This window comes from Microcebus murinus, chromosome 8 (genome assembly GCF_040939455.1).
Source record: "Microcebus murinus isolate Inina chromosome 8, M.murinus_Inina_mat1.0, whole genome shotgun sequence".
Taxonomy (NCBI): domain Eukaryota; kingdom Metazoa; phylum Chordata; class Mammalia; order Primates; family Cheirogaleidae; genus Microcebus; species Microcebus murinus.
In genome coordinates, this window is record NC_134111.1 from 94,571,213 (window position 1) to 94,596,480 (window position 25,268).

At 35.2% G+C, this 25,268-nt stretch overlaps 1 long non-coding RNA gene across 1 annotated transcript in view; it reads right to left on the reverse strand.

Moving 5' to 3' along the window:
- Window positions 1–5,365: 5,365 nt before the first annotated feature.
- LOC142872307 (uncharacterized) overlaps window positions 5,366–25,268 on the reverse strand; it is a 39,209-nt gene continuing 19,306 nt past the window's right edge. The window contains exon 3 of the long non-coding RNA XR_012920515.1: window positions 5,366–5,592. This is a non-coding gene — a long non-coding RNA (uncharacterized LOC142872307). The remainder of the gene's footprint in view (window positions 5,593–25,268) is intronic.

Genomic DNA, 25,268 nt, shown 5'->3' on the forward strand with positions numbered 1-25,268 from the left:
CACTGTTTCTGAAATACAGAACCACTGGTGGTAGGAAAGACACTGTTAGGCAGCTCACTGCATTGTAGAGGGGTGCCAGGAGGGAAAGCATAGTTTTAAGCAGCCAGACTAGCAAGAAATAGCATTTGACCTGGAATACAATTTCAAATATGGTCTTTCAGCTTACACAAAACAGAGAAGTGGATTGGAAGGCAGGAGAAGGGCGTGACCTTGAGCATCACTAGAAGAAGGATAAGGGAGTCTTTTCCAGAATCACTCTGTTCCATCCAGGTGAGGGGTCAACATTTTATTGTATTTATTTTTATAAGTGATTTTCTCTCTATGTTGAGCAATACTGTTATTCATTTTAGTGGCACAATGCCTTTTAAATATTTTAAATATTAAGTGAACATAATTGCGAGCACAGGTAGTGCCAGGTAAGGCAAAAATGTAGAAGTGGCACGATTAAAGTTTGGAGATCACTCCTCTGACAAAATGAGGCTCTTCTTCCATCTTTGGACTCACACATTTCCATCTCCATGTGCCAGTTTCTCCTAGTTCCTGTGCATGAAATGGTTTGGCTTCTCTACTTAATGAATTTCTGGTCCATTTTGGAATGTCTCTGGAGTCCTTTCTGAAGACTTCAATTCAAATGTCTCGAGAGTCCTTCTGAGGATCTTCTCCAATCCACACAGGCTGGGTCAGTAACTCCTTCCTCTCTATTTAAATACACTTTATTCCTCCTTTTCTTTTAAAGAAAACTGAGCAATACAAATTTAAAAATGTAAGCCCCCCCCCCCACATTCTTACTATCTTGGTAAAACTATTTTAATTTTTATATTCCTTTCTATGTAGCTCCATGTATCTGAATCTGAATCAAACTTGTATTATATTCGGTTAGAGATCTGCCTTCTGCAAGTCCTGCAATATTGTAACTTCATATAGGTCATTGTTATTGACTTGTTCATCTTTGCTCAGTGCCTACCATGGTCCTGAATGCAGAACCACCTAACAAATTAATATTGTCCTGATTTGAGTAGTAATACAGAAGATGAAAAACACTTTCATTTTAGAGACTGTTCTCACTTTTCTTGCTATTTCTGTGACTTGCCCCTTTAATCCTGTCTGTTTAAAAAGAAAACCACCTCTACGTACTTTTGGTTTCTAGTATCTGGGGTCTGATTGAAGGTTGAGACATTATTAGCCTTAGTGGTAAAGGAGAACTTGAATTTTATGCCACAGTTGTTTTTTTCCCCCGGGAATTTAAATAATGCTTGATTGTGCTGATGTTCCATTGTTAAGAACTGCTAGAAAATCACTGAACTGTTGGCCCATGATTGTAAGAAAAGAATTCACAGAGGTGTTTTTAAAAAGGGCTGAGAAATAGCATGGTGATTGCACAGAAGATAGAAGGCCAGTGACTCTTGCTTTAAGGCCAGCAGGGGTGTGAAAAAAATGAAAGTCCTTCCAAATTATTTATCATGTATTTTATTCTTTATTTGGACTTAAAATGTTTTGTGATAAAAATAAGTTACACTTTATGGCAGGCCAATGTAAAATAACTTTTAATCTTGTGTGACAGTAATCTTGTAACAAATGATTTGGGAAATCATGAATATCTATGAGCTTTGGTTATTCATTTGTAAAGGAAAGAAATAGAATTTCAAAGCACTTGTGAGTGTAAAACAACTAACATAGATGTTGGCTCAGTAAACGACAAATTAAATGGCTAAGAACGTTATTTACAATAGGCATATAGCTTTTGTATCTATGTCATTAGAATGACACGCCAATGTTTTGCTATTCTCAGGATGCTCTGTTGCATGCAGTAATTCCAGTTTTCTGTGTCAGAGTATTATTGTGGTCAAGAAACAGTGGTAGTGCAAAAATGCATGTTTGATACTGAAATAATTAACATATGTATTTACTGGGTGCAAATGAATGTCATGCCTGAACTCTATAAATCTGTTTCCTTATTTTTAAATTGAGACAATAAGGATTATCTCATGGGCTTGTTTGGATGAGTAGGTCTCAAAGTGTCATCTCAGGACACACAACATTGTAGCACCTGGGCGCTTAGCAACAATTCTCAAGCCCCCATTAGACCCACCAAATCAGATACTGTGGGTGTGAGGCCATGTAAGCAATCAGCATTTTTCAAAAAACAAAATGCTTTGGGTACTTTTGATGTACATTAAAGTTGGAGAACCACTGGTTTGACAGGGAAGAGACACACAGTAGCACTCCCTTATTAAATGGTGTATTTCTACCTTATAGCTATAAAAGATACAAATAACCTGAAAGGACATATAAATAGTAAATAGTTGAATAAATAGTAAATGGTGGTTTTGGAGTATGCTTATGCCTGCTAGGTAACCCCTGGTTTTTCTATTCTGCTGGTTCTTTGACTCTTTGTATAATGAGGATATTTTCTGGAGAAACCAGGGACAGCTTTTCAACTTTGCATTTGACATCTATTTTAACCACAGATCTTTGAACATGCTGAGTTCACATGGCTGTGTCCTGCATCTTTCTGAATGTGCAGACAACTGCTCTGCATGGGATGGTGCAATGTCCATTTTGAGAATGGACTGGCCTCCATTATCATTGAGGAGTTAGAACACATTCCATAACACAATGAGGGATATGGATTCTTGTGTAGTGCAATCATATTCTGTGGCATAATTCATCAGTTTGGATAGGAAAATTATTGAAAGTTGAATGCTGGTAGCTGGATTCAACTTACTAGTATGCCACATCTTCTAGGCCAAGCTCCCTCCTTAATGTATCTTCTATAGCTCCTCTTGAGATAGTAGGTTGGTTTAGAATGCCATGAACTCCTCTCCAGTACATCTGTGTGCTTGATGTTCTACCAGTTATGGGGGAAAAACTAAGGCTATAAAGAAGTACAATATTATTATTAATACCAGAGTAGTGTGCTCAAGCTAGCCTCATACTGGTTTAAGAGAACTGTCAAATTTTCAGGAACTTGCTAACTAGTTGGTGAAAGAGCCATTATTGGAAATTAAATTATATATACTTAAAAGTAAATAAGTTATATTAAAAGAAAAGGTAGACATAGATTATCTTTTTCATGGGTAACAGTATTATCAAGTGTTTAAACTATTATCTCATAGATTACATTATTATTTTTCTTATTTTTTCTCTTGAATTTTCAAAAAATGAGTTAAAATACCTTTATCTTTTCTTTCCTAGAAATTACATAGAAAGTCTCATGATTAGAGATTCATTTTTTAAAAAATTAAGGAAGCAAAGTTTTATTTCCTTGAAATTGGCTGATGTGATGAAGTGCTATTTCATTTTATTCTGTGAAGTGGTGCCTTCCCTGAACATAAAGTATAAAATGTCTTCTTATCACGTTTAAAAAAGAAATAACTAAAATAATAAAATCAACAAGTTGCATGTCCAATCCATGAATTTATTCTTAACAGATCCACCTTTATTTTTTTATTTTTTATTTTTTTTTGAGACAGAGTCTTGCTTTCTTGCCTAGGCTAGTGTGAGTGCCATGGCGTCAGCCTAGCTCACAGCAACCTCAAACTCCTGGGCTTAAGCAATCCTACTGCCTCAGCCTCCCGAGTTGCTGGGACTACAGGCACGAGCCACCATGCCCGGCTAATTTTTTTATATATATATATTAGTTGGCCAATTGATTTCTTTCTATTTTTATAGTAGAGACGGGGTCTCGCTCAGGCTGGTTTTGAACTCCTGACCTTGAGCAATCCGCCCGCCTCGGCCTCCCAGAGTGCTAGGATTACAAGCGTGAGCCACCGCGCCCGGCCCAGATCCACCTTTAATTGGAGATATTTCTTAATGTTTATATTTCAGCCTTCATAGGTCCAATAAATACTCCAAAACCACCATAAAATAAAAAGGAGCTAGAGGAGGAAATTAAGAGGAGGAAGAAGAGGAAAAAGAGGATTCATCCCATTGTGTTTCAATGACTTGTTTCCTTATTTCTCTCACAATTCAACAGTAAAACTGTATGAATAGGGACTCTTCTTACCTCTAGGTATACTTCCAGTGCCTAACTCAGAGTCTCATAGATAGCCAACACTCATTAGATATTTACTCATTGATGGAGTAAATGAATCACAAAAGTTAATGTCCAGAATTAGATGCATAAAGGTTATAGCAAATGATTGTATTTCCCAGTTTGAGCTGATGTTTTGTACTTGTGTCAGGGTAACCCCCAAATATGATAAATCTTGATCATACTCATGGTAGGAGAAACAATATTGATCAGCTATTTTTAAAAAGTGTAAAATTCATTTTTTCATATATCTGAAGTTCTCAATCTAGTACTCCCTTTGAAAGCAATAAATACTAGATACATAAATATTAGCATTATTGCAATTAAGATGATTGTCTTAGTCTGTGCTGCTATAACAAAATACCTGAGACTGGATAATTTATAAATAACATAAATTTATATCTCACCATTCTGGAGTCTGGAGGCTTGTCCAAGATCAAGGCGTAGGCAGATTCTGTGCCTGCTGAGGGACAAATCTCTCCTTCCAAGGTGGCATCTTGTTGCTGCATCCTCCAGCAGGGACGGATGCTGTGTCCTCACATGGTAGAAGAGACAGAAGGGACAGAGGGCAAAAAGGGTCTAGCTAGTTGCATCGGCCCTTTTATCAGGCACTAAACCCAGCCATGAGGCCAGAGTCCTCACGGCTGTCAATCACTCCAAACATTCACATATGCTATTGTTATCTGGCAAAATGAACTGACAGTTTTATATGTCAGAACTGTACATAAAACAGACAGAACATATATTCTCATGTTTTACTATGAGGTAATACTAAAATTAGAAAAGAAAGGTCATATTTCTATTTTAATTATTTTTGGGAAAATTAATTTAAAGACCTCAAGGCAAACTGAAAAAAAAATCTTACATTGAGACTATTTAACAAATATTTATTGGGTATCTATGCTATACCAAGCTCTGTTAGGGGCTTTGAATCTAAAAAAGACATAGATTATCTTTTTCATGGGTAACAGTATTATCAAGTGTTTAAACTATTATCTCATGGATTACATTATTATTTTTCTTATTTTTTTCTCTTGAATTTTCAAAAAATGAGTTAAAATACCTCTATCTTTTCTTTCCTAGAAATTACATAGAAAGTCTCACGATTAGAGATTCATTTTTTAAAAAATTAAGGAAGCAAAGTTTTCTTATTTCCTTGAAATTGGCTGATGTGATGAAGTGCTATTTCATTTTATTCTGTGAAGTGGTGCCTTCCCTGAACATAAAGTATAAAATGTCTTCTTATCACGTTTAAAAAAGAAATAACTAAAACAATAAAATCAACAAGTTGCATGTCCAATCCATGAATTTATTCTTAACAGATCCACCTTTAATTGGAGATATTTCTTAATGTTTATATTTCAGCCTTCATAGGTCCAAGAAAACGACGTCAGGTAAGTTAGCAATGTAGTATTGGAGAACTCCTGTGGAATTTATGAGATGTGCTCGTAAGCCCTAGCCTGCTTTAGAACCTGACACTTGCTGATACTTTTAGGAACCTCTCTGCCAAGCCTATACCAAGGGAAACTGATTGATTGATTGATCATCTTTGTTGGTTCCTGAAAGATAAATGTAAAATAATCAGGGTTTAATAAAGTTATGTTTAATATATAATACTTCTAGGTCAAATATCTATCTCTGCTATCTATTGTGACCTGAGGCATTTAAATTATTTTGTCTATTTCACTTTAAAATTATAAAAATGGATCTATCTATCATACAAAATTATATGGTTTAACTGTTCTTGTGTAAATGCATGTAAAGAATGGTATACATGGTAAACATTCATTATACTGTAAAAGAGTGTTACTTAGACAATAATTCAGCAAGTAGTTGTTAAGAGAAGAGAGTAAGGGAAAAATACTCCTTGAGTAGCTAAATCCCCAGTGTAGGCAATGCATTGTGTGGTTTATATATATATTTCATTTTATCTTTATGAATACAGTACTATATATATATATATATATATATATATATATATATATATATATAATTGTTCTGAGCACATAAATGAGGAATTGAAATAAAGATTAAGTGACTTTCTCAAGGTCATAGGTAGTAAATGGTGGATTCAAAATTCAAATTCAAACCTGTTTCACTCTGAATCCTCTTATTTCTTTTATCCTTTTTCAAGTTCCCCTGGGAATCAATCTAAACTTATTTCTATTTCATCCTCAATTCATTAATTACCTCTTAAGCCATGTCTAATCAACCTTTTATCCTATTTGTTGATTTAAAAATTATTTTTGCAACCTTTTCTTTATTTTTAATATTTATACTTCTTTCACTTCCAAATATTATTATTTCTGTATCATGATCTCTTTGTGTTTGGCATTAGTTTATCTTTCTGAACCATTTACATATATTTATAGATTCAGCTTTCTCATTTGAGTTCCTCAGTTAAACTACCTATTTTGCTGTATCTCTAATTAATCTCTCTTGGTAATGGACTTGTTCAAATTTTTTAGGACATTCATTTATGAACTCAACTTGTATGAGAATTGTCCTCTGTTTGAAAATGGCAAATCCTCTGAGCTGTGGAGATCTTTGGGTAGGGGCAATTTCAGAGGATGGCTCCCTGAGGATTCTGTTCCACATGTGTGTTGTAAATGTGGCACCTACACGTATGTGCTAAAAATGCTGTGCTCATATTTCTCTTCAGCCTTTCAGTTTCCATATATGGTCTTTGTGCCAATGAGCTGTACCAGCTGGTAGAAATTTTCCAGTTACCATTTGTGGACAAGTCAACTCTTTTCCAGGTTTTATTTTAATGAAAGGAGCCCCATCCTGATCTTCTAATAACAAATTTCATCCCATTCCAGGCATCAAAACCCCATATCTTGGGTTTATATTCAGTCTCAGGACCTTGGCAGCCAGCCATAAAGCTTCAACTCTAACCTTTAAGTGTGTGAGCTTTCTTTTCTCTTTTTGGCACTTGGATATTTCACTTTCTTGCTTTTTGAGCTCAGATATGCATTTTAATTCTTTCAATGCATTTTACTGAGCATTTCTCTATGTATAGAGTAGAGAGTGGTGGCTCTCACATTTCTAAATTTATCCTCTATTTGCGAAGGTCATTTATATGCAGGATGAGCAAATAATTTCTCATCCAAATTTTTTAGTGAAACTGGGCACTATTAATAATTATATGGGGACAATAAAACTGTGTTGGTCAGGGTAAATGGTCACCCTAGTTCTATGGAAATGAGTATATTAGAACACTCCAATAGAATAGGTTTCAGAGGAAGTTTTAATTGATCTATTCACTGGAATTGCAGGAAATCTGGGGAAACTGAGAAACTTGATCTACAGGGTTCCTTTGGGGGCATTTAGGGATTGAAGCTGCCTGGTAATTCTACACAGTCATATGCAGTCTGTGTACTCCCTGACAACTAATGCTATATATAGTAGCTTCTGTTCATTAAGCTCCTTAATACAAATCTATGCTAGGGTAATTGGGAAGAATGGTCCACGGGGTAAGATAAGCACTATTTGCTTCAATGGAGTCACTATTCCCCAGTTTAGTACTTAGCAAACAAAGTGTAAACTTTATAAAAAAAATCTAATGGGTCCTTTATTACAGCTGCAGGCTGCTTGGAAGATACCAATTCACTCAAGAGTTGAAAGCATATAAAAACAGCACGATTTTAGAATGTTTATATTGTTACTTTGAATCAGTTGTCCTTAGTAATAATTTCCCTTTTCTTTCACAGAGATACAAATTATAAGGAATATTCTTAAAACCCTATCTGCTGAAAAGCTTGCTTATGTATTTATTTGTATATAGCCAATTTTATTTCATGAAAAAACTTGAGGTAGAAGTAATTATACTGGCCAGGTGCCCAGCAAAATTATAGTGGGGTGAACCATTAGATGATGTTGCTATTAATTATCACACAGAATTTTAGAGTTGGTGAGACCTCAGAAATTATATCATTTTCTGTGACCTTAAGTAGGCAATCTGACTATTCATCATTTCTTCAGGCCTTGAGAGAATTCTTGTCTTCTATAAACAGCATACCTCTTTGTGTTTCCCTGTTACTGCAGCTGGGCTTTTAGGTCATTTTCAGCAGCTTGAACTAGCAATAACTACCAGTAATTACAGTGTTATTGTATCTACAATGTGTGGCAGCACTCAGCATTTCTAATATGATTTTACACATATTATAAAATGAAATAAATTTTGACTCTGGAGGAAGGCTCATTTTAAGACCTTTAATCAGTCCAGGCAAGCTTGTTTGGCAGCTACAGACCAGCATCTCCTTAACTTGGGTATGTCCATTTCTCTGCATGGGAAGAATGTATTCCTCTTCCCATCCTTGTACCCAAATCTACTCACATTTCTATTTATCCTGCATAAGCCATTTTCCCTGTAGCCTGGTAATTCTACATTTTATACTACATTCTTGAGAAATAATCCCAAATGTGCAAAACATTTTTGAACAAATATGTTCCCCTCTGAATTATTTGGATTCCAGATGAGAAGGAACCAGCATAAAAACTCTGGCAACATGAAAAAACAGGCTGTTCTGCTACCTTCAAAGGATCATACTAACTCTCCAGAAATGGAACTCCAACCAAAAAGAAATTTATAAAATGTCAGGTATGGAATTCAAAATATGGATCACAAGCAAGCTCAACAGGATCAATGAGTAAGTAAAAAACCAACATAAAGAAATTAAAAAAGTAATTCAAGACATGAATGAAAAATTCACTAAAGAGATAGATATCTTAAAGAAAAACATAACTCCTAGAAATGAAATAATCATTTAGTGAAATATAAAATACAGTGGAAAAATTTAACAACATACTAGACCAAGCACAAGAAAGAATTTTGGAGCTTGAAGATAAGGCTTTTGAATTAACTCAGTCATTCAAAAATGAAGAACAAAAGAATCAAGAAGAATGAACAAAGTCTTTAAGAATTACAGGACTATGTAAGATGACCGAACATAAGAATCATAGATATTCTAGAGGGAGAAGTAGAAAAAGCAAAAAGAAAAGCTACTTACGGGAAAATTGGGGAAAAGTTCCCTGGTCTTGCTACAGACATAACTTTCTCTAAGTTCTATAGTAGTCCTAATTTTTAATTTAAAAATAATTTATTATATTTGTGAATATAATGTACATGAAGACACTGCTCAATTGACTTACCTATGTTTTTATTGCTTTTTTATGCTTGAAAACATGTGACCTGGTTAAAATTATTGTCATGTAGTCCTTAATTTCATTTGTCTATTTACTTGTGATGGATGTTGGATATTGGACACTAGGTAGACTATAATAAAACAAACAGTACTCTTACCTTCTATGCAGAAACAAGTATAGTTTAAGTTTTTCCCTTGGAGGCAAGTATATAGAAAGGCTTTGCCTTTCTCATCCAACTGTACTCCTATAACTAGAGATCCAATTAGGACTATAAACTACATAGATTTATATAATCACAGAATGACAGAAAATAAATCAGATCAATTGCAGGCACTGCTCCAGGCAAATATGAAGGCCTGAGACCCAAAGTCACCTGTGTGTCTGACTGAGTCTAGTTAATGAGGTTATGAAGGCATTTTCTTGTTGTCATAGTGTTTATTACATTCATCCTGCTATAGAAGATTGATGAAATTTACTGTGATTGTGAGAATATGATTAACCTGTATGAAGAGATCTTGATCACATAAGAAACTTGATATAATAATATCAAAGTCTTGATAAAAAAACCAGCATATTTAAACCATCTTTGAGATGGAAATATTAAATTCCTTCATCTTTTATAATGGTTAATTTTAAAATGACATTTCTTATAAGACAAAGTTATTTGGACACTTATAATGAAAATATGCCAGAGATACATCTTGCCTTTCTGAATAATTTAAAATGAAAAGGTACACTATTTCAAAGCAAATATGATGTTTCATTTGGTGAAGGAAGAAGAATCAAATTCATTTTACAGTCAAATAAGGTTTCCTTTTTTAAAAAAAATCTTGGTATATAGTACATAGGTTTTAATGTAATTGATAACTTTACCTTTTTAATTACAATGTCAATCATTTGCAAAATGTATTTTTAATCATTTTCTGAGTTTTGATTAGGCTTTGAAAGTCATAGCTTAGACTATAGCTTTGAAGTTTTACCTAATTGAGCCAAATTTTTTTATTTCAGCATATTACAGGAATACAAATATTTAGGTTACATATATTGCCTTTGCCCCACCCAAGTCAGAGCTTCAAGCATGTCCAGCTCCCATACGGTGTACACCTCACCCATTAGGAGTAAATATACCCATCCCCTCCTCCCCCCATCTTCCAAACACTAATAAATGTTACTACTATATGTGCACATAAGTGTTGATCAGTTAATACCAATTTGATGGTAAGTCCATGTGGCATCTCCTTTTCCATTCTTATGATAGTTCACTTAGTAGAATGTGATCCAGCTCTATCCTAGCATAATACAAGAGGTGCTAGATCACCACTGTTTTTTGTGGCTGAGTAGAATTCTATGGTATACATATACCACATTTTAGTAATCCACTCATGTATTGATGGATACTTTTGAAAAATAGGGAATCGAGAAATACATCATCTGCCTTGATGTTTTCATTATACATCTTAGAAAATTAGACACAAGGCAGTTAAGTGTTGACATTTTCAGGCAGGCATAATTGCATTTTTCCCTCTATTTCTTACTTAACCTTTATTTGTTCACTCAGTAAACATCTAATGACTATCTTGGAGAATATCAATGTGATAAAGTAACTGAAGGAACACTAAATTTTTTTTAAAAAGTGCTTTATTCTTTGAAGTATCTTTGCCTCCTAGAAGCAAAGAAAATTATTAATAGATATATTGAATATGCACTATATGTTAACTATAATGCCCGGCATTTTGCATAGACTATCAATGCTCAATCCTTGTTTCTGTAGAAGATATCTAAATTGGAATGTGGCAGAGACTTAGATATATTTAGTTTGTGGAGATTAGTAATTCTATGTCCCAGACTCTCACCAAATACCTGTTTGTATCTGTTAATTTACATGGATAGAGATGCAACTATAGGTAAAACAACACCAAAAACAACTTTAAAATTGTGGCCTTACTCTGAGTTCAGACACATGCAGATATGTCTGATAAAGGTGGATGGCTGCAACAGTGGACATGGGAGGGCACATGCAGAAACCAAATTTACATGCAGAATGGCAGCTCTCCTGGCTTGAGAGTTTGCTTTAAGTTAATAAGGAGTTCATGGCAAAGCAGATTCAGAGATAAGGTCTCATGATTGGGAGGAAATTGTGGTTGTGGTCACAGGGAGGCTGACAATATCTCAATTCATCCCATCACCTTATTCATGGATGATATGAATATATGTAGGGAAAATTAACTTTATTATGATGATGATGGAACCAAATAACTCAGTACTGAGATACACGTAGATGTGTGCTCACATAGGGTGAGAGCCACTGTTCAACTTCTTATTTGGATGGCTTAACTGGAAGACTGCAGAGCCATCATAGCACCATGAGTATTGAGGACAAAATGGGGTAGCAGAGAACCATGGCAATGAAGGGGCAAAGAACAGAGCCCAAGGGTCTATGTGTGAGAATTGCAGAGACCACATTCATCTATCAGCGTAGGTAAGACTACCTCTAAGAATTCATGGAGATCTTGGAGAGGGCCATGAAGTCCCGAGAACTGGAGAATAGGAATGTGCAAATGAGCCTGGATTTGATGAAATTTGCTTTTAACTCTTGACCTTCTACCTGGAAAGTTGCAAGGCCAAGGAAAGTTCAGTTTGTATATGCATACATGTAGATTGCATATTTTTAAGTTCTCTATCTTCTTCCAATATGTAGATTACAAAATTACCAAGGATAGAGTTTATTATTTTTAAGTAATAAAAATAAAGAAAGAGAAAATAAATTTAGGCAGAGAATGGGATTCAAAAAGACAAAGTACATGACTAAAAAATAAAAGTGCAAAATAAAGCCAGAGCTAAGATTTAAATTTATGATGCCTAACTCTAAAGTCCAAGCTATAATATCAAAGGGGATTATAGATATAGTTTGTTTAAAGCTATTTCTATTTGAGATATTAAGAAGTGGGGTGAAAAAATGAAGGAGGCTCTGTGTGAATTCCTAAGGTGCATTGTTGAAAAGGTATAAAGGTGTTCTGCTTTTTATTCTAAATTTAAAATATTTTTTCTTAATTTTTGCTCTTTGTACAAAAGTCATATTCAATTTTATGATAAATGTTTATTTTATGCAAACTTTTTATAAAATAACTTTTGGATTTGATAGATACCTATGAGTTTTCTTTTATGTGATTTAAATACCATATTTCACAATTCAAATATATTGTGTTATTGAAATGCTGGAATATTAGACCATTTGGTATATACATGCAATATCCTCATATGTATTATTTTTATGCTGATATAATTAACATATAAGTAAAAGAGCTCTGGCCAATTTTTGCTTCAGATTGTAAACAAACAGCAGATCTATTAATAGTAGGAAGAACTTTTTAGATTGAAACATTAAAAACAGGCAATGTAGTATAGAGAAACAATATAACATAGAAAAGAATAAAAATAGTTTTGTAACTTGCCAGTTTTTCCAATAGTTATATTTAACAAAAAGCATTTTCTATATGATTATTAAAAATGGAAATATGCTGTTTGGCCTTAAAAAATGAGAGTTCATGTTTAGTAGTATTAAGAAAGTTATTTCAGATCATATTCTAAACTGAAGTTAACATTGAACATATAGTGCAATTAAAAATGCATAAATTTTGAATTTTGGAAGTTCTGTATATGAATTGTTCAACACTTATTTGTTAACTGTTATACCAGACAAGTTATTTAAACTCTCTGATTGTCAGTTTTATCATCTATAAAATAGACATCATAATAATGTCACAGTTGGATTATAGTAAGGATGAAATGGCATGATATATAGAAAGTGGAAACTCCATGGTATGACACATGGTAGGAATTCAAAAAAATCATATGAATTATATATTAAACAAAATAAATGCACCAAAATTATTTTTTCTGCAACGTAATTTTCTCCTATCATAACTATCCCTAGCTGTTTATATAGATGAATCTCATTACACCAAGTGAAAGAGGCTAGACACAAAGGTTGCATATCATATGATTCTATTTATATACTATCCTTGAAAAGCCAAAACTACAGAGATAGAGAAAAAGAAGTAGTTACTAGGAGCTGATGATAGGGGGAGGGGCTCAAAACAAAGGTCCACAGGGTAATTTGGGGAGGTTACGGGACTGCTCCATCTTTTGATTGTGGTGGTGTTTATGTGATGTTTTTTGCGTGCCAAAACCACAGAGATGTACTTTAAAAACTTAGATTCATTGTATGTAGATAATATCTTAATAAAAATTATTTTTAAAATTGAAAAAAATACCTAATTACTATTAATTAGACAGTTGATCAAGCCATGTTTCAGAAGAGACTTAGAGGCATATTTAGGGAAAGCACATAATTGGCAGAATTTTCATTTGCAAATTTGGTGCTTGGACTTAGTGTTTGTCGTTGAAAAGCTCAGAGGGGATGCAAAGCACATTCATAGAACTTCTAAATGAGATGAAGATGGCATGCAAGTGATGAAAGCAATGACAGTCACTAAAATATAAGATGAGAAATTGAAGTAGTATTGGATGAAAGTAAAGCACACTTAAGGACAGCAGGAGGAATGTACCCATAGGAGGTAAATGCTGGTTTTGTTCAAGACTTCCAGAAATAAGATAAATCCACAACAACAACACGTCAGCAATGTGAGCGTAATAGATGTTGAGAGGTGTCAATGCACATATAGATACAGATAAGCAGTATTAATGCAAGAGCTGAGTCACAAATTCTGTACAAACCCATTAAAGGAATTTATGCTATTCATCAAAGAGAACATATGGCCAAAGCGTACTTTTTAAGCATTTGAAGGGTTAGATTGAACTGTTCTTTCCTTTTCTTTCACAATGAAAATCACTTAGAAATAGCTCTAAATTATAGCTTAGATTATGCTCTTTGGATATTTTTTTAAATGTTAATCAGAATGATATGGCATATAGGGAAGTAGAATAGTCCAGTGGGAACTAGGTGGTGGTGGTTAAAAGCAAGGCTGGTGAATCAGAGAGACATGACTTGACATCCATTCTTTGCCACTAAGTCACTATGAGGTATTGGATAAATTCTGCAAAGATTCAACTCATCTCAGAATATTGAACACAGTAGGTGGCACAGAGTTAGGACACGAGAAACTGCAATCTTGGTGGACAGTTGGGAACATGCCTCTCAGATCTTAGACTGAAGAAAGTGAAACTGATTTAGGGCATAGGCTGGTGTCTCTGAAATTTAATGGTGGGTAAGTGCCAATGACTGAACGTGGCAGAGATATCAAGACAGACTGTTCCTGGGATACCAGGTGATGGGTGAACTCCTTCTGACAGGCTACTCGGCTCAGGGACTCCTCAACAATCTTGCTGACTTTTCCTTAAAACTGCTCTGCAGTCTAAGATGTTTGCACCCATGCTTCCCTTCTCTCTTTTCTCCTTCACATGGGATCAGAAATGCCTTTTGGTCAGTGGCACTGCCAGCCTCTCCCAATTTGGTTCCCATTTTCTTTCCCAGGTGTTTTCCCTAAAATTTTCTTGCAATTGGATTCATTCTTGACCTCTGTTTTTCAGGGGACCTTGACTACCACAGAAGCCACTTGTTACTATCATTGATATTAATATTATTATACTATTTCTGTGGGCAATAATTTTTCATCTTAGGAATGTAGGCAGTGGGACTTCTGTGGAGAGCTTTAATGGGAGAGGGTTTTCTTTTTTTTTTCTAAGACAATGGGTGGATTAAATCAGGGTGTCCTTGAGTAAGGTGGTCCCATGTTTGGTGAGACATGCCCCCAAAAAGTGAGTAGAGTGAAAGAATTGAGAGAAAGGAGTTCAATTTATAGGATGGATTCCTTTTATCACTTCTTGGTTATATTTCTTCTCCATTTTAGACTAACCCTGAACACTTTGTATTCTACTTTTCTGGTGTTTTTTACTTCCTTCTCCTTCTTAGTGCCTTTTAGCTTTAGAAAGTAAGTGATCTGATTTAAGAGAGAGAGAAGGAGAAGAAAGAAGGACGGGGAAGGAGAGAGAGAGAGCGAGGGAGAGAGAATAGGAGAGAAGACACCCATATTCTAACAAAAATGGAAAGACTTGAGAATGTCCTGGGTGAATGTTCTTCAAAGATTCCTTCCAAATAATTCAGTATTATTTGTTACACCAGAAACAGTGGAGATGAATGAGGTTGTAATGGCAGTCATAGTCTAGCCTCATGTTTACTGACCTCAAAATCCCAAAGCATTTATAACGAACCATTTTCTATTCTTTTCTTAATATTTATGAACGTCTTTCCATCACTTACATGACAATCTATTTCACTATTATATCATTTTGATGATAGAAAAGTTATTCTTAAATCTAATGACAAGATCCCTTTTTTAAGACCTCTTTTAAAATCCTCACAGATGCAAAGAACAACCCCATTCAATCCTTCAAAACTCTAATCAGGTCACCCTTTAGTATATTTTGTTTTGGTATAAAAAGCCAATTTTGTTCATTAATTCTTGAATTCATTTAGGAGTATTTTTGGTGCCTTATTATACAATTTTTTTTTTTTTTTTTTTTTACCAATTTCATTATTTCTGTTTGTATTTCTTGGACTCTCTGAAATTATTCTAGAATCTTTTAAAGGCTGATGATCAATATTAAACACTATTTTAAGGACCCAATTTGCTAAAAGGATTAGATGATAATTCTTTCATTTTAATGTTTTATTAACACCAAAAATATTGTATCACTATCATTCCTCAAATCCTACTTGCCAACATCACCCCTGAGCCAACCACTAGAAAAGTATGTGCTAATATTTCACTTGTGATCAAACCCTGCTCCCAGATTTTTTTATTTAATTACATTTAGTAATTTTTGTTAGTGGTTTGTTACACATCCATCCTATTTTATAATTTTAGTTAAACTTAGTACCAGTATCTGGATAATTTATTCACAATATTTTTTCTTAAATTTGTCTGTTTATTTCATTAAAATAAGCCTGATATAAAATGAAGGTAAAATTCCAAGCTCTATCACTTATGAGCTGTGTGCCATGGACAAATTGTTTCAGCCCTTCATTTCCTAATGTGGAAAATTATGATAATTATACCTAGATGATAGGTACGATGTAGGGAGGAAATGACACACCAACGTGTAACTGACATGAAGTGTGTCTCAAATGTTAGTGTCCTTCACATAGCTGTGGCCACTCATTTACTCTATGTATACCAAATTGCAATAACAGAAAGTTTATTTTGAGAAAGAATTAGCTGACGAAACCCTTCAAGAAAGCTCAGAAAGGGAATATAGTCTTAGCTCTTTTGGAGAAGGCACATTTGACTGACTTAAAAAGAAGCATTGGATATCATATTCTTTTCATTTTTGCTTTAATTTAGAGCAGGGCCATGGAGAAAATGCTCTCCCCCTACTTAAGATACTGAGAAAATATTCCAATACAGAATAAACATGCATTTAATTTTCTCAAAAATGGAGATAGATGTTCCTCATCTGATCAAAGGAGAAAAGACCAACCGAGAAAAACAAAAAACAAACCTCAGAGATGGGAGAGCTACCTATAAATATTGGAATAATCATCACACACAAGAGGGATTAAATTTTTTCAAAGTGGGCCAAGAACTATAGTAGTTACCAGGACAACCAAGAGAGAAGACTTTCTAACCCTGAAAGACACTCACAAGTGAAATGCACCATCTCTAGATGCATTAGTTTCAAATCCCAGAGGCTGGAAAATCACTTTGTTGTATAGAGAAGTCAAGCATTAGGGGTTGGCTGCACTAGACCTATATTTATCAAGCCAACCTATAATGCAGAGTGGGATGACCTCCTGAATGACTTTATGGAGACCATTAGAGTCAGAGGATGGAGAGAGAGAGAAGCTTCCTTGCAACTACTGAGCTATTAAAGAGGTAGGGTAGACAGGACCGGAGGGAGACCATACTTATTTGCCTTGCCAATTATTATACCAGCAGTTGGCAAGCGAATATCTAAATACATCCATTCTTTCAGGTGGCCCCACTCTGCTGAAGGCACTGCAGTAGGAATAGGGCAGTGAGCAAGGTATTTGGATTTCCTGACTTTTGAAGCATGAAGGTAAATTCAAATGGACATGACTGACAAATAAGTTAACAGATGTGGAATTGAATACTTGTGAGATTTGAAAGTGCTATGAAGGAAGTAGGTGAAGGCCTCTGATACTGGTAACTGGGGATATAGGTGGATTAGTCAGAGGATATTTCTTTAATGAGCTGCCATTCAGTAACTTGGGAGCTCTATAAAATAGAAAAAAGAAAAGAAAGGAAAAGAAAAGGAGAGGTAGATAATAGATAAATAGAGAGAGAGAGATAGCTAGCTAGATAGATACTAACAGAAAACCAGCTATGCAAACAGGGAAAAGAAAAACACTTATAAAGCATGAAAGATCATGCTAATGATCTTTCTTGAAAATGAAATAAAGTGAATATGTGATCACAAGATTTGCTCTGCATGAGGCTGGAGTGGTGGTTGGAGCATTTCAGGAATTTAATTTTATTATAACAGAAATGGGAAGCTATTGAAGGGTTTAAGACAAGCCACCAGAAAAATGTATATTTTTAAAAATTGGTTTTTAAATATTTGACTTTTTATTTTGAAAAAGAAAATCTAATCTGAAAATTTGCAGGTATGGTGCAATGAATTTCTTTATACCCTCAATCTAGATTTGTGATTTATAATATGTGTTCTCTCTTTACATAGAAAACAATTATGATTACTACTGTTATTATTACTACTGAGCCATCTGAATGTGAGTTAAAGACATCATAACCCTTTACCCTAAAGTATTTTAATATCTCCAAAGAAAAAGGACTTTCTCTTATATAATTTTAATGCAATTACCAAATTAGTAATTATAACATTGACACACTACTATCAAATACCTAGGGCATGTTTCAATTTCTCAATTGTCTGTAAAGTTCTTTACAGTGATTAGTTGCATGGTCTGGGTCCAGGATCAATTCCAGGATCACACTCGGCATTTAGTTGCCATCTATTCTTTGTTTGTTTGTTGTTGTTGTTTTTTATCTGGAAGAGGTCTCTGTCTTTGTCTTTCATGACATTGGCATTTTGAAGAGTAGAGGCCAGTTCAGGAACAAACACAAAGCTCTTCAACTTGAGGCTGTCTGAGGCTCCCTCATCGTTACATTCAGGTAATGCATTTTTGTTAGGAATACTACTGAAGTGATGTCCTTTTACAGGAATAACAATAAATTATGATCTGACTGCCTCACATTAAGGAACATATTGTGTATCACTTTGTTCCATTAATAAGTGATGTTACCTTTGACTATTTATTTGTTTAAGGTGGTTAAATCTGCCAGTTTTCTTCATTGGAAGCTTATAAGTTTTTTTCCTTTCCTGAGAGATACTTTGAGAATCTGTAAATATTTGATTTTCTATTAAGCTTTTACTCAACAATATTTAGCACCATTGACAATTCTTACCTGTGTCAATTGTTATCAAGATGGTTGATTCTTAAAATTCTTCCATTCTTTTTACATTAGTTGTCATTCTCACTTACTTATTTCTTATTTTTTAAAAAACATTTACTTATTTATATATTTAGTTGTTTATTCTCAGTATGAACTCACAGATTCTGGTTTTGCCTACAGTTTAAAATATATCCTGGCGTTATTCATTTTGCATCTCAAATCGTCCCATATTTGACTAGTGGGAACTCATTCAAGCTGGCTCATTTGTCCTTTCAACATGTTGCCAATAGTGTTTGGACAGTTTCTTAATTTTTTGTAACAAATACTTCAAGTACATCTTGTTTTGCCTTTCGAAACCTGGTTCCTTTAGTGGTGAGTGGTATTTAGAAAGTAACATCTGGGTGAAGAAGTTCATCCTTGGAGCGATGTGGGGAGTCTGGAATATCGCAGGAGAGTGGCTGGCTACCATAGATCGTGACAGTCATCTGGACGGAAGATTGTAATGGCCTCTAGTCCAAGGTGATGGAAATAGAGAAATGGAGATAAGGGGACACATTTTAGATATGGAAATTGTTGACAAAGATTGGATATTGAAGGTGAGAATAGAAGGGGGGATTCAAAGATAATCGCAGACTACTGGAACCAATAGCCAAGTGGCTATGTACATTGCTGTCCTTGATGTTGCTGCCAAGATCACATATTGATGATTTTATATCCTGGGTGGAGTGGGGTGTTGTGTGTTGTCTTTTTGTCGACGGTGCTGGATGTGACCAAACTTGCATCTGCATTTGCTGGGTCATGCTAACGCGTTGCTATGGCAACCTCTCAGGGTACAGCTGCATGATGGCTTCAGTGGTTTTTATGAATAGAAGCCTCTGGAATCAACTGCCTGAAGGTACTTGGAGGTGACTCAGCTGGTGGCAAATAGTATTGGAACTTTGTTCTTGCTGTTAGAAATAGGGAATTAACAAAGGGAATAGTTTCAGGGTTCCTTCATGTGTAATGATGTTAAAAGGTATGAAACCTGATGAAAGAAAATGCCAGTTTGTGAATAAATAAGAGGTAGTTTTGTAAATATACAATTCAGAACGGGAATACAGCGATTTGGTTAAGCAGCAAGGAGAAATTTATATGATTTATATTTTGACATGTGATAATAAGCTTATGTCACTTCATTTAATACCTAAAAATAAGGTCTTACTGGCATTTATTAAGGCAATTTCAAACTATAAACATTTATTTTGTTTCCTATCTTCTTTAGCCTGAAGATAAACAATAACTTTTTAAATCTATAATTAAAACATTGTCATATGCCAAAACTTCTCAATTATATTTTATTTATAGATGCAGTATGTATTATTTTGATTTTTTAAAAAATAATAAGGTATTCCACAGTGTATAAATTCAAAAAGAATTTTCTTGAGGGAAAAGATCAGCTAATGTGTTTGGGAAAGTGAAATATGATTTATAGTAAGTGATCTGGTGGCTTTACACACTCTTAATGTTTTTTGTGGATGCAGGCTTCTTTTGGGGGAGGACATCAAGTCCTTGTACTTTTTCCCCCTGAATGTTTAGTTTGTTGATTTCATAGCTCAAAGCGGTTTTCTGCCTCATCCTCAATCTCTGCAAAGCCCTCAAGTACCAGATGCAAGTTCTAATCACTTGACTTAGTCTGCCCTCTGGATTATGGACCCCTTGCTCAACATGAGTCTATGGGTGTCTGCAAGAATTCTCTAGTGAACATGCTCAGGGCAGACAGTGTGTCCTATTCTAGTCTATTAAATGCTCGACAAGAAGTTAGGTGTTTAGGAGGTTCCGCTCTAGTGCCACACTGTGTGGACTTGAGCTCTCGCTCCATCCTCTCCTTACTAACTCTGCAACTTTAAATCAGTCACTAAAGAGTTCTGTTTTCCCAACTATGACAGTATTTAACTCATCAATTCCTCCAGAGACCTTAAGGAAATAATCTGCAGAAGGACTTGGCATAGGGTCTGATGCTTAGTAGACACTAAACAAATGATGGTCTTAATTTAATAATAATGCAGCTATCATTTTGCAATTGCTTATTATGTGCAAGGCCTATATGGAGCACTTTATTTATTTTTACTCAATACTCATAGCCATCCTGTCAGGTGGGTGCCATTAACAATTTTATTTTAGATATGAGGATCCTAATACTTACAAAAAGTAAATGAAGTAGTCTGAGACACTACTAGTGGCGCTGAGATTCAGATCGGCCCAGCCTGACTCTAAAGCTTACGATTTCATTTTGAATGTCATATAAGACTCTGCCCACACTGATGTCTGGTGTATTACAAAAATGAAGGCAGATCCTTTATCTCTTTTGATATAATAGCTAATACTCATGGAGCATTTTCTGTTCTAAATATTACCAGTAACTAGTATTCACAGAATGCTTGCAATCTATTGAGCTACATTGTTTATCTGGATTGTCTCCTTTAGTTGCCTTAACCAACATATGGATTAGGAATGAGTTAGCCTTATTTTACGCATAAAAGACTGGGGGTTAGTGAGTTCAAGTGCACTGCTCAATGTCCTGGAGGGAATAAGTGGGGGCAGCCGTGGAGACAGGTCTCTCTGAATGCATGCCCAGAGCATCTCCTCACCAAAACTGGGAGAACGTTTCTCTTGTTTTAAGCCACCAAGTGTGTAGCAGTTTGTTACAACAGCCCTAGAATATCAACACACACACACCATCCCCTGCCTTCAATCTTTTCCTGTTGCCTTGGAGGTTCTGAAGGAAGGAAAGAGAAGGATTGTCTATGTATACTTTGAAGTCTAAGTTTAGGGGAATTGGGAGATAACCTTTGTATTTTGTTATGCTGAAAGAGAACTAGAGTTATAGACTATAAAGCATTATTTTATTAGTTTAGCTTCGATATGGGCTAGGCTCAATCACTTCTCATCTCCTGGGGAAAGGACAGTCTGATCATATATGATTGCAAGGAAAAAGAAGCTGTGCTTGCAATGGAATCGACAGAGAAACTAAAGACAAGGGTGATATTGCAATTCTAGGCCAGAGATAATGAATCCCTAAGCTATGAGAAAAAAAGGAGGGGTGGGGGTCACAATGAATGGTATAAATTCAAAAGATTTCATAGTAAAATGTATAGAAAATTGATGCCTGATTAATTTTATGAAGTGCCAAGGAAAAACAAATTAAAAAATAACTCAGCGGTTTCTAGTTTGTTCAAATTTGCAAATTTATTGTAGGCCAGAGTATTTGTTTACCAAAGATGCTGAAACAACTTACTAAAAATTGGGTGGCTTATAGCAACAGAAGTTTATTCTCTGACAATCTGGAGGCCACAAGCCTGAAACCAAGGTGCTGTCAGAGCCACACTCCCTCTGAAGACTCTAAGAGAGAATCCTTCCCTCCCTCTTCCAGCTTCTGGTGGCTTCACTTGTGACAACATAACTTCCACTGCTTCTGTTTTCACATGGTCTTCTCTCTCAGACTTTCTTTGTCCTTTCTTCTTATAGGGACATCAGTCATTGCGTTGAGGGCCCATCCTAAGCCCAGAACGATTTTGTCTTGTGATCCTTAACTAGTTACACTTGTGAATACTCTATTTCCAAATAAGAACACATTCTGAGGTTCTGAGTGAACATTGAACTTTCTGAGGGACGTAATTCAGCCTCCTGAAGGAGGGTATCAGTGACACATTGCTCCTCCATCACCAGATGTCCCCACTCAATTTTGCAAGTGGCAGATGCCATGGAAATGTTCAAGGTAGAAAATGTGGAGACGAAGGGAGGAAGTAGATGAGATATTCTGCCCAGAGAAAGTACTGACCTTCATCACATGCCCAGAGGAGACACCCCTTGGTAGACCAAACATCAGGAGAAGTCTAGGAGTTGTGTGACACAGTCCTGATGATATTGCTCTCCTTATGAGACGGAGTGGCTTCTTAGTGCCTGGGACAGTTGCTTTTACACATTGTAAAACATTTCTACTTGTGACACACTCCCAAGCACATGTTCAGCCACTTAACCAAACTTTTGATATTTCATGGAAAATGAAATGAACTAGCAAATAGTTGATATAATGCAGAAAAGCTTTCAAGTTACTAAGTATGTAATGGTTGGTGTTATCTTTTCAGCATTCTTTTTCTCATTTATCAAGTAAATTTAGAGCACTTTGAAAACTCACAGATTAGAACCACAACATATAGGGAGGCTAGATACGTGAATATTTGTATGGGATGCCTTTTAGTGCACATGCGATTGGATTTTATGTGAGTGAGTAATAAACTTTACTGGGTTAAGTCATTGAAATACTAGGTTTATTTGTTACAGCTCTGGGCTTTTCCCGACTAATACAATGACCTGGAGCATGTCACTGCATTAGCCTTGTGATACATTCTTGTTCTTAAGATGGAACACAGACACATCTACCTCCTAGGGATTTTTGGATGATTCTAACAGATAATACATGGAACTGTTTGTCATGATGCCAAATACATTGCAAATGCTCTATAAACACCAACTACTGCTATCACAGGATAGTGCTTTTATACTATTATATACTAGTAGGGCATATAAGATCCTTCTTAATTAGACACTACTTTCTCCTCTACCCTAATTTCCTGCCTTATTCTCTGTGTCACCCAATAATAATTCTCTTATTTCTTCATTGAGCCCTAATCCCCATGGACTCTTCAGCTTGCATGTTTTGACTTTCACTCTCTTAGAACTTTGCTTATGCTATTTTTCCTACCTGGTATGTTTTTTTTTTTTTTTCCTTCTACCTTCATTTGTCTCCCTAGAAAAAATAATACTCATCCTTCAAGGTACAGCAAAAATGTCACCTTTTTGTGGAAACTTCCCTAACCTACTTAGGGAAAATTGATTGCTCTCTTCTTTTATGGTCAGAAAGCAAATTGAACATACATTTATTACAGCACTTAACAAGTTGGTTCAAGTTACATTGCTCAAGGGACAGAATCTTTTGCTGGAAGTTTTTAATCTCTGTAAAGGCAAGAACCCTAGTTACTAGCCCAGGAAATAATATGTTCTCTTTCATGTTTGTATGAGTAAAAGAAAAGCTATGGAAAAGACTAAAAACCTTCACTGGCACAAAAGTCGTTGAGAGCCATATATTTTTAATTCCTTTTCACAAAACTTTCTCTAAGGAGATGTCTTTTGCTCATCAGTCCTACAAGTATGATGAGCTTAATAGGCTCATCAGCTTAGTAGGCTTGACACAAGCAGTGTCAAGTGCATTACTGACATCCATTTGGCCAGTGCAGTGGACATGTCTCTGATTTGTTATTATTCAAACCCACATCTCTTGGTTTCTGTAATATTAATTACTACCTTACTCATAACTCCTTATCAAGTTCTGGCTATCTCATAATTCTAATTATGAATTACGAAGCTCTAATTCTTGGATCTTCTGATGGCATGGTTATAGGATTTCTTCTTTCTAACCACATTCTCTCCTTCAGTGATCTCATCAATTCTCTTGGCTTTAAATACCATGTAGATGCTCATGACAGCCACATTTTTATCTCTTACTAAGACCTGAAATCTAAGTCCAAATTCTTTGCCTTCACTACTCTCTCTAGGAGTGACCAAATTTAATACTTCTGAAATAGAACCCTTACCTCTCTCTTTCACAAAACTGTTCCTCCTCCAGTCATAGAAATCTTAGTAAATGATGATGCACTTTACCCAGTTGTCCACACTGAGATTTTAAGTCAATAGAAGGATTACAATACAAAATTGAGTAGATTCTCAGAAAGTTAAAAAAAAAAAGTAGGGCAGTAGGATGAAAAATATGACTTAAGACAATTAGAGAATCAATGAAGGAGATCAATGATCCCACTAACAGGAGTTGCAGAAGAAGGGAATAGAAAAAAAAGGAAAGGGAAAGAACCAGCAAAGAAATAATACAAAAAAATTTCTTAGAGCTGAAGTGAGACAAACTACACTAGTGCATTTAAAAATTCCGCTTGCACGTGGTATAATATAATGTCTGCTCAAGTTCCATTGTCCAAAAGAATCTCAAAATCAGCAGAGTGGAGAAACAGACTTTTCCTGCAGTGAAGTATGGTGAATATGGTAGGTGATGCTACCAATTTTGTTGATGCTAAATCATAAGGGCATGTTCAAGACATCATAGAGACCACAGAGCACTGTGTATAAGGCATTAAATGTTGGCCATACTCAGGGTATGTATTCAGATGCTTGCTATTTATAATGAGAGCAAAATCTTTGCAATATGTGACTTATTTTAAGACTGTCAACATCTAAGCCTCAATGTTGTAGTGATATTATAAACAATCTTCTCTGACTAGAGGGTATATCAAATAGGAATATTGTGAGTTAGGAATTTCTTTAGCTCCCAGAGTTTTCTAGTGCTTTCTGAATAATCCATTTGTAGAATCTAGGGTCTGATGTTGTATTTAGGTACTTTCTTGGTTGGAAGTCAACACAAGATTAGCTTGAGGAAAAACTTGGGGAGTTGTAAAACAATTGTGTCTTAACATTTAATAGTTGTGCCATTATAATTTGTGCTTATCAAAATATATTTAGGGTAATTGGAGATTCATATTTTTTATAGTTACATTCGTAATCACGCCAATAAATGTAGCCCTTTAGTTTCT